Here is a 10,958-nt window from a genome sequence, read left to right as displayed (position 1 = left end):
TAGACGTGCACGCCTGGCATGGTGCCGGGCTAGAGCGACTTGGACGAGGGAATGGCGGAACGTCGTGTTCTCCGATGAGTCACGCTTCTGTTCTGTCAGTGATAGTCACCGCAGACGGGTGTGGCGTCGGCGTGGAGAAAGGTCAAATCCGGCAGTAACTGTGGAGCGCCCTACCGCTAGACAACGTGACATCATGGTTTGGGGCGCTATTGCGTATGATTCCACGTCACCTCTAGTGTGTATTCAAGGCACGTTAAATGCCCACCGCTACGTGCAGCATGTGCTGCGGCCGGTGGCACTCCCGTACCTTCAGGGGCTGCCCAATGCTCTGTTTCAGCAGGATAATGCCCGCCCACACACTGCTCGCATCTCCCAACAGGCTCTACGAGGTGTACAGATGCTTCCGTGGCCAGCGTACTCTCCGGATCTCTCACCAATCGAACACGTGTGGGATCTCATTGGACGCCGATTGCAAACTCTGCCCCAGCCTCGTACGGATGACCAACTGTGGCAAATGGTTGACAGAGAATGGAGAACCATCCCTCAGGACACCATCCGCACTCTTATTGACTCTGTACCTCGACGTGTTTCTGCGTGCATCGCCGCTCGCGGTGGTCCTACATCCTACTGAGTCGATGCCATGCGCATTGTGTAACCTGCATATCGGTTTGAAATAAACATCAATTATTCGTCCGTGCCGTCTCTGTCTTTTCCCCAACTTTCATCCCTTTCGAACCACTCCTTCTTGGTGTTGCATTTGCTCTGTCAGTCAGTGTATTTTGATAGTAAATCAATTTTCAATCATTTTCACGAAAACCAGACATCTCTAGCTTAAAAACTGATCACTTGATGTAACTTTGAATTTGTAAGACAGAATTAATTAAATTTCAAAAAAGTAGACTTTTAAAAAGAGGTACAGTACGGCAAGATAAGTGCACTGGAGGTCGAGAATCTAACTACTGTAGGTTCTCTAGTAAAGTTATACTGAAATGACTCTCATAAGACCTGGAAGACAAAGCAGACAATAACAGTGCAGGAAATGAGTTGGAACAGTCTACCTATTGGTAACATTAAAAATACTTCATATGTATAATGATATTTCTGCATGAAAATTATTTGTATGGCATCTAACTCTGTTGAGTTTCAATTCTTAATAGATACTCTTGCATTAACCCACATCTGCCTGGTGGTACAGTACGAGACTACAAACATACACCATACAGCAGTAAACAGAGAGCTATTCCCACATGTGGGTCGGATATTAGCTATATGGGTGGCAACAACACGATGCAATGGCTGTTCCACCACACTCTCAAATGTACTTGTAGGTGTCTGGTTTTCCAACAGATGTTTTTTTTTAATATTGTCAGAATTTGTTCACACTGGACTACTAAACATGGAATAACCCCTTCTTCCTTTAAAACATCTATTTTTTCACTATGGGGGTGGTATCGTACAGTACCGCTAGGCAGATATGGATGCAAAAATCAGTAAATATAGTAATTACTATCTCTCTTTGTGGAACTATGGTGCAGTACAGTCCTCACAAAAGTAATTAGAATAGTTACAAAAGAGGGAAACCGATTCTACCGTACTTATTAAAAAGCCAGAAGAACAAAACTTTTACCAAAGTCTTTTTGTCATTTACTGACATTTTCTGGTTTTCTGTGAAAGCTAACAAAGCTACTGACACAGAGCCTCACCTGACACTTAACGCACTGGGTGTGTACGTATACATGAAAGACATGTGGCACATAATCTGCGTTCCATGCATGGGATAATCATGTGGCCCTATAAAAGGAACACATTCGTATTTTATTTATATACATTTTTCTATATAGATATATAATCATTTCAATGTATTACCATACTCAGCGGTCATAACTGCTGCCTACTGCAGATGATGGAACTCTTCCAGAACCGTTGGATGGATGTCTGTGCCTCATCAAAACAGTGGGCGATTGATCTTCGAAATCCAATGAGACGTATTTGTCCTGGAGATTTCTGATGCAGGACCAAGGTATTATTATCTGCGACATCCAAAACCTCCATCACTAGTTCTTAACCCATATTCGAACTCTGAACAGGGATACACCCTGGTCCATTCTATCTGTACCACCCATGAAATGGTTACATTTTTCAAATACAGATGGGCAGCAAATACGAACTTACGTTAGTCACTGGCCACACAGAGTGACATGAGGAGTCTATGGTATGTTTTCATGAATTAGAGACAAGTGTCTTTACAAGACCAGGCTAGTTGAAAAACCATTGGGCTGGATTGGTTAGGTCCAGCTAGTGGCAAGACCATTGGGCTGGATTGATTAGGTCTGGCTAGTGACAAGACCATTGAGCTGGATTAGTTAGGTCGGGTTAGTGGCCCCTCTGGTTAAAGCCACACAGAGGCCAACATGCCTCTAGTTTTCCCTGGAGTCCAGCTAAAATGTGATAAAAATTAAGGTTATCCGGTGCATCTCACTCACTACATGCCATGTCTGCTTGAAATGCTGCTCTTTACTTATTTACACTGAATGTGATGACCCTGTGGCTACAAATCATGCAAGCTATATCAGAGACAATATGAACATTGCCTTCAACGCAGCTGGCCAATATGAACAAAGAAGATAGTGGCAATCTGTATTTGAGGCTGTCTTTGTTTTAATTCCACTATATAAATTAAATCACTTCTTTGGGCGAGTGGGTTGGTTCCTGGCAAGCATCAAGGTAGGATCCCTCTTCTCTGCTACTTCACATATGGTAAAACATTACTTTTCTAGGATCCCAACATCTGAACTGGGTATCAAAGAGCCACCAGTATCATTTCATGTCATTTTTATATACTTTTTTTGCCGACTAAGAGTCAACAGAACTATTGCCTTCAAACTGTCCAGAGAGAATGGCTCACTTGTCTCTGATCTTGACGGCCAGTTCAAGTACTTTATGCCAAGAGGAATGGAGCTGAATTTTTCACCTCGGATACACAGGTACCACCCTCTTTCCGTTTTTTTACTATTAATTTAAGTACAACACTTGGCAATACATAGTATTCATCACAACACTCAAATGGCACGAACTGTCCAAGATTCTTTGGGTGGCCTACTCATTAATAGGTATCAGTAAAATTTGATAATTATCCACATCTAAAATAGAAGATCATAATGTCTGAAGCTAATACAAGAGTAAATTTAGGGTATCTTCCATAAATATTATTATATATTAATATATAATAAGCTACATTATCACTTCTGTGGATTTTTCCTTTTGCAAATTCGACTTCAACCTCAAAGAGTGTTATTGGACGAACAACTATAGGTGATCAGCCGACGAATAAAGAAGGAAAAGAAAACTATTGTACCATAGTCTCAGGTTACAAGCGGTCTATAATTGGCCAAATCCTTTAATAAAAAATAAAAAACTAGGGCATCGAGCCGTTTGTTACATATTTTGTAGACTCTTGTGAAGTTCTTTGCTTTACTTTTGTTAATAGACTGTCAAAATGATAACATGCAAAATTTAATAGGACATAGCCAAAATTTGTTAATTACTTGTGCTACTGGTTCAGGGCTTGTTTATTTTTCCCAGTAATTTGATGTATGGTATTGCAGTGCTGTTTAATTTGTTAATTAATTACTTGCATTACTGGTCCAGGGCATATATTTCTTTTGTGAAATAAAGAATTTTTCTATAATTAATGAGATGTACAATATATAAACATCTGTGTTGCTTGCGATATATCTCTGCAGTCTGCGTGACTACGATATCCAAAATTCACAGACATTCTTTTCATCAGCCCTGGATCCGAACAGGTAACAAAGCACAGTACCATTGAAAAAATGAAATGGCATATGGCTTTTAGTGCTGGGAGTGTCCGAGGACATGCTCGGCTCGCCAGATGCAGGTCTTTCGATCTGACGCCCGTAGATGACCTGCGCGTCGTGATGAGAATGAAATGATGATGAAGACAAAATATTAATTTTGGGGATTAGTGAAAAGAATTTTTCTTTCCTCTGAGTTTTAGAAGAAAATCTTAATATTGGTTTACAAGACCAGTGTTTTTATTAAACGTAGACACATACCCCCAGCCCCCGTGCCAGAGAAATAAACCAATGATGGTTAAAATTCCCGACCCAGCCGGTAGTCGAACCCGGGACCCCTGTGACCAAAGGCCAGCACGAGGAAAGCCATGTGTGTAGCGAAATAGTCCTGGGTATGTGTGTATATATGTATATATATATGTATATATTTATTCCTGTTTTACCTTCAAACTATTATGATCTTTAATTTAAGATAGGCCTTGACAAAGTATGAATTTTTACCATTATAAATAATAATTATGTGAAGCCTGCTGGTTTTACATCCTACTAACTACCTTTACTCTGTTCAGACATGCTGAGGTGCAGTAATTTTGTCCCGCAGTAGTTCTCTTATGTGCCAGTAAAACTACAGACAAGAGGCTGGCGAATTTGATCACTTTCCAATACCACCAGACTGAGCCGGGATCAAACCGCGAACATAGGTACAGGACGCTAGAGCGTTTCTACCGACTGAGCCACTTAAATCACCTTTTATTTCTTTAATATCCCCTTTCTAGGTAAGTTATCATAAACATTTATATTGCAAAATACTCTGCTTGACACAAAACCCTTTCTATTAGGCCTATATAAATGCGTATTTACAAAGATTGCTGCGAGAGGATTCTGCAACCACACACACACACACATACACACACACATATACACATACTGTATATATATATATATATACTGTATAGGGCCTATAATTGCTATGTATGCATGGAGAAATTATGCGTCCAACACAATGTAATTCATTATCCGATATTGTCAGAATTGGTTACACGGTCTCTACTGATAAAATGTTTCTTACATTTGCCTACTAAGATTAACGAAAAAATCCGTAAACGTTACTATTATGTGATCGGACGAGGTACAAGGATGAAACACACTACCGGTACTGGCAGGATAAAATATGAGAATGTTACCTACCTTAAAATGCTTATGGTGAAAGGTGTGTTTATTGCCGCCCCTCAGGTGAAACTTAATAATGATAAAATACAATATTGCTCACAATGTGCAAGGTTATGTAACGTTGTGTATTTCACTAACTACCGTATTCCAAATTGCATACTCGTGCGCGTTTCATCTTAATAATTACTTCAGATTTGCGTCTTTATGTACGAGGTGAAGGTCACACACTGTTTCATGTTTCATAATATGATAACAGTCGCGCACGCTCTCTCTCTCTCTCTCTCTCCCCCCCCCCCCGTACGTGACACAATTTCACTGTAATCAAATACAGTAGAGACAATACACGACACTTATTTCGCCTTGCTAAAATGAGAGACAATTCGACGGTGGCGCTCCTAGTGACTTGACCTGAACAAATCGCGCTAAATTCAAATATCAATGGAAATGTATATACGGAAATGGATAAATAAATTACGTCTAGAAAGAAAGTGGTATTGAGATATTAACTTCGAAGTTGCTAAAGCAATTCTGGATAAGTGAATGAAGAATTATTTAAAAGGTTATTATTCAAAGACTGAAATTAGACATATAAACAAGGTATGAAATGGACTGCTGTGAAATGGCTTGATCTTTCATTTATGCATTACTTTTTTAGCTTTAGCATACCTGCCTGAAATCTTACGGTTGGATTTGTCTTTTTTCCTCATTTAAAAACATTGTATCATCACATTAAGACATTTGTCAATAAAAATATCGGCACATTCCTTACACATATGATGCAATGAATTAACATTTAATAGCTGGACAATTTACCTCTTAACATGAAGCCTACTAACAGAAAGAAAATCTATAAAATTACGGCTTTAATCTGAGAAGAAAGATAAAAGAAAGAAAAGTTAGAAAATGTTGTTGATAGTGATGCTTTGAGGAATATTTACGTACAATTAGAGTAAAAATGTAACATACCCTTAGCTGTATAGTCGAGGATTTTTAAAGTCGCTGGCCTGGAAATGATCTGAACAGATCTTATAATTCTTATACAAGCGTAACGTCCCTTCTTTCTTGTACACTTTATCCAAATCGCTTCTGTGACATTTCAAAACCCACAGATCACACCTACAACAACACATCGGTATTGAAGGTTAACTGCTGCACTATACAATAAAATATGCGTATTATATTTTAAGCCCGTTAAAACATGGGTCGAGCAGGTCAGAAGATTATGAAGTACTATAAAAATCTCTGTCACTGGAAGAATATATATGCAAACACAATATTACTTACATGTTCTTGTCACGAGGGAACCTGAAGAACGACCGCGCATTTTTCTCTACTTCGTAATTACTGCAGCCAAACACAGCACATACCTTTCCCCTCATGTTGAGAGGAGATATCAAGGAATGACACACGCTACTATTTAATTATGTCAACTCATTGAAAACGCTTAAATAACACCAAAAACTTCACACAAAAATACAAGTGCTCTTATGACAGAATTAGTACCGTTCAGGTCTATCCGCTAGAGTGAGCTCCAATAGCAGTCCCTCGATATCTCGCTCAGTGTCGCGTATTGTCTCTACTGTATTTGGTTGAGACAATACGCGACACTTCCGGATTTAGCCTTGTTAAAATGGGAGAGAAAGTCGCAAGTGGCGTTCCTAGTGGCTTGACCTGAAAATTCGCGCTAAATTCAAATATCAATGGAAATGTATATACGGAAATGGATAAATAAATTACGTCTAGAAAGAAAGTGTTACTAAGATATTAACTTCAAAGTTGCTAAAGCAATTCTAGATAAATTAATGAAGAATTATTTAACAGGTTATTACCGGTATTTAAAGACTGAAATTAGACATATAATCAAGATGTGAAATGGACTGCTGTGAAAGGGCTTGATCTTTCATTTATGCATTACTTTTTTAGCTTTAGAATTCCTGCCTGAAAGTTCACGACTAGATTTTTCTTTTTTCTCATTTAAAAGCATTGTATCATCATATTAAAACACTTGTCAACAAAAATATCGGCACATACCTTACACACGTGATTAAATGAATTTACATTTAAGAGCTGGACAATTTCCCTTTTAACTTGAAGCCTACTAACAGAAAGAAAATCTATAAATTTAGCCTCTAAAACATTCAAACTTTCCCTATAAGCAATACTTGCCATAATGCCATTACATTAGCGTAAAGCAAATTTACATCATCACATTGTTTCAACAAAATATGTACATTTCTTAACCATCCATACTTTCTTCAGCGCTTGACAACGCATTACGGCATTCCAAATGGGGTAACTTGGAACACAACCAGCCACACTCATATGCATATGTATTTTCCTGAATTAAATCAAACCCACAGATCACACCTACAACAACACATCGGCAGACTATTGAAGGTTAACTGCCGCACTATACAATAAAATATGCGTATTATAGTTTAAGCCAGTTAAAATATGGGTGGAGCAGTTCCGAAGATTATGAAGTACTATAAAAATATCTTTGTCACTGGAAGAATATATATATATGCAAACACAATATTACTTACATTTTCTTGTCACGAGGGAAACGGAAGAAAGACCGCGCATTCTTCTCTACTTCATAGTTACTGCAGCCAAACACAGCACATACCTTTCCCCTCATGTTGAGAGGAGATATCAAGGAATGATACACGCTACTAGTTAATTATGTCAACTCACGGAATACGAATAAATAACACCAAAAACTTCACACACAAATACACGTGCTCTTATGACAGAATCAGTAGTTCTCAGGTCAATCCGCTAGAGAGAGCTCTATCTCGCTGAGCTTCGCGTATTGTCTCTACCGTATTTGCTGTAATCATGGCTACTTGAACTTGAAGTGCCATACCCGAACCTCTCTGGTCACAATGGAGGAACGTAACATGGACGTGAAGAGTACACAGCAGCCAATCAAAACACTGCCATGTTATTTAGCACAGAAGTAGGGTTTTAGGCTACCTCGCAGTTTTATATTTTAATATCTCGACGGAATTAAACAACGTGGTAGCGGAATTCATATTACTTCAGACATCTCTTGCTTTGCTCCTGGGAGCTATGTAAGTTTACATGAAAAGGCGAAGTAAACATCGGTGCAGAAAATGGGTTCATCCCTTGAATCAAAGAAGGTTATTTCAGGCGATTTCGGTAATCTAAGAAATAACTCTCATAAGTTCGTTTTGTATATGCGGATGAAACCTGAACTGTTTGACACTATCTTACGATTTCATTCCCCTTTCCTAATAAAAACAAGTGTTAGGTCTCCTTTATCGACATCTACGCGCATAGCTATCACACTCCGATGAGATGTTCGGATGATATCGTTTTCGTAAACTAGTAGTCTGTCATGATGTTACGAAATATCCAGGGACACTGTTTTATCTATGACAGGGATTGTCTCTCGTTCGGTCGCCAGCGCTGCAAGCTTTTCTCCCGCCATTTACCGTCAGATTTCATTGTTACAGCATATTTATTTCAACGTTTTTTTTCGGTACAGCGTTTTTGTAATTGTTTTTCCTTTTACCATATATATGCACAAAGACTATTCTGAAAGAGAATACAAGTGTTTCGTGGAAAGAAGTCATTATATAGCGCACAAAATACAATGTTTACGTCTGCTATGATCGGCTGGTTCTTAAACCTAACGTAAAATTAACCGCAAGGGCTTGGAGTTTGTAATCCCTTAACTTTACGTACTCGCAGTTAAGTCTACGTCAGCGCATTGTGAATGGTTCCATTAGATACCATGACCGCTAACTTCTAAGCAAATGTTAATTTTAAGTTTATGTTACGTTACGCAGGGCCGGATTAAGATGGGGGCTAAAGGGGCTGCAGCCCCGGCCCTTGGCCGAACCTAAAATTGTATAAAAAAGGCCTTGCTGCTCCATCTCCGTGCATGTATAGGAATATTTACGCTCGCAAAATATCAAACACGCTCTCTTCCTTCCTTCTTATCAGCTGTCCGCGTTAGTATTTCATCACTGCTAGAATCAATTATCGTCCGGAGACACGAATCCTCGCTACTTACGCACTGTAATTATTGGAAAGGATTTTGTTGACGAAAATTTAAATCTGGCAGCTTGCGAGTACGGACAGAAGGGGACAGGGGGAAGAGGTCTAGGAAGTGAGCGGGAGGGGACAGGGTAAGCCCGGTAAAATCAACACCTACATTCTGGTTACCAGCACTGAGTCACATTCCACCAGCGGAACTCAAACGCAAACACGCCTTACTCCGGGAGTATTAGAAGATAAATGCAAACGACCAGCTACCAATAAACCAGGACATCATTGCTGCTGAAGCCAGACGTTTACGTTCGCGGAACCCCTCCATCCGGACAGCGAGACACCTGGTGAACAATAATTTCAATCCCTTGCAAACCTGGGGGGATGAATTGGTAAAAATCCTTCCATGTCAGCTGCAAGACATCACAAGCACCACAACACCACCAAGTGGCTTTCACCTACCCCGGAAAACGTGGTCAACGCTGAACAGGATAAGAACAAACCATGGCAGATGTGCAGATCTTCACTACAAGTGGGGACATATACCTTCGCCAGAATGCAGTTGTGGTGCTCCCAGACAGACCATACGGCACATAGTGAATGACTGCCCGACGTATTCCTATAGTGGCAACTTCAGTGACTTTGTGGAAGCAGGTCCAGCTGTAATAGACTTTATTAACAACTTGAAAGTCAAACTGTAAATAATGTAAATACGTATTTTATTTTTGACTAATGTTGATATGTACAGCCAAACGCTAAATAAATAATACTGAACCATTCGTAAGTTACAACTGTAATGTTCTTGTAAAATAGATAGAAAATATCCTAGTGGTGCCAAAAAACGTAAATTAATAGAATAACATTTGAAAGAAATTGAAACGTTGCCGAAAATATCAACATTTTTTGACAGGAAGTCTACAAGTGCATCGACGAATGAAGAGACAGTTACTGGTGAATTGGAATCTCCTACAGGTAAGCGAATAGTGTAATATCTAAGTCTGCTCTGTTAAGTACCGAGATCGATGGCTGCAGTCGCTTAAGTGCGGCCAGTATCCAGTAATCGTGAGATAGTGGGTTCGAACCCCACTGTCGGCAGCCCTGAAGATGGTTTTCCGTGGTTTCCCATTTTCACAGCAGGCAAATGCTGGGGCTGTACCTTAATTAAGGCCACGGCCGCTTCCTTCCCATTCCTAGGCCTTTCCTATCCCATCGTCGCCATAAGACCTATCCGTGTCGGTGCGACGTAAAGCAAATAGCAAAAAAACAAAAACAAAGCAGTTTTAAGAGAGATTAGGTCTTTACGGAATTGGAAAGCATGCGCATTAGGAAGATGGTTTTAGGAACAATGAAAGGGAATCATAATGTGTATTTTAAACTTCAGTCACATTGTATGGAATACTCGGAGTCGTAAATAATAAATTGCCGATCTCGTTGGTGTAGTGGTAGCAATAATGACTGCCACCCCTGAAGACCCAGGTACCTACCCCGGTGCTTCCGCGGTGGGGGGGGGGGCGCTTGGCATGGGGTCTCATTAACTTGTTCAGGGCACTCCGAATTAAACCCAGACCCGACACGGTCTGGTCACACGTTTACTTACTTACTAATAAATGATTTAATAAATGCATGAATTAAAAAACCCCAATGGTTTTACAACCGCGGAGGACCTTGCCTTACCAAGTGACCACTGCCCAATATCTATGACCTGCAGATTCCGAGGTGTTGTGTGATCAGCACAACGCATCATCTCGGTCGTATTCTTCGTTTTCTTGCCCGGTGCTGCCATCTCACCGCCAGATGACTGCTCGATTGTAATCACTCAGGCTGAGTGGGCCACTTACCAGCCCTCAGGCACAGCTGAACATAGCTGACCTAGCCGGGAATGGAATCCGGGGCCTCCGGGTGAGAGGCAAACACGTTACCCCTACACCACGGGGCTGGCAAAATACACGAACA

Source organism: Anabrus simplex, chromosome X (genome assembly GCF_040414725.1).
Source record: "Anabrus simplex isolate iqAnaSimp1 chromosome X, ASM4041472v1, whole genome shotgun sequence".
Classification (NCBI taxonomy): Eukaryota; Metazoa; Arthropoda; class Insecta; order Orthoptera; family Tettigoniidae; genus Anabrus; species Anabrus simplex.
The sequence above is the reverse complement of the archived record's forward strand: the minus strand, read 5'-3'. Positions refer to the sequence as shown.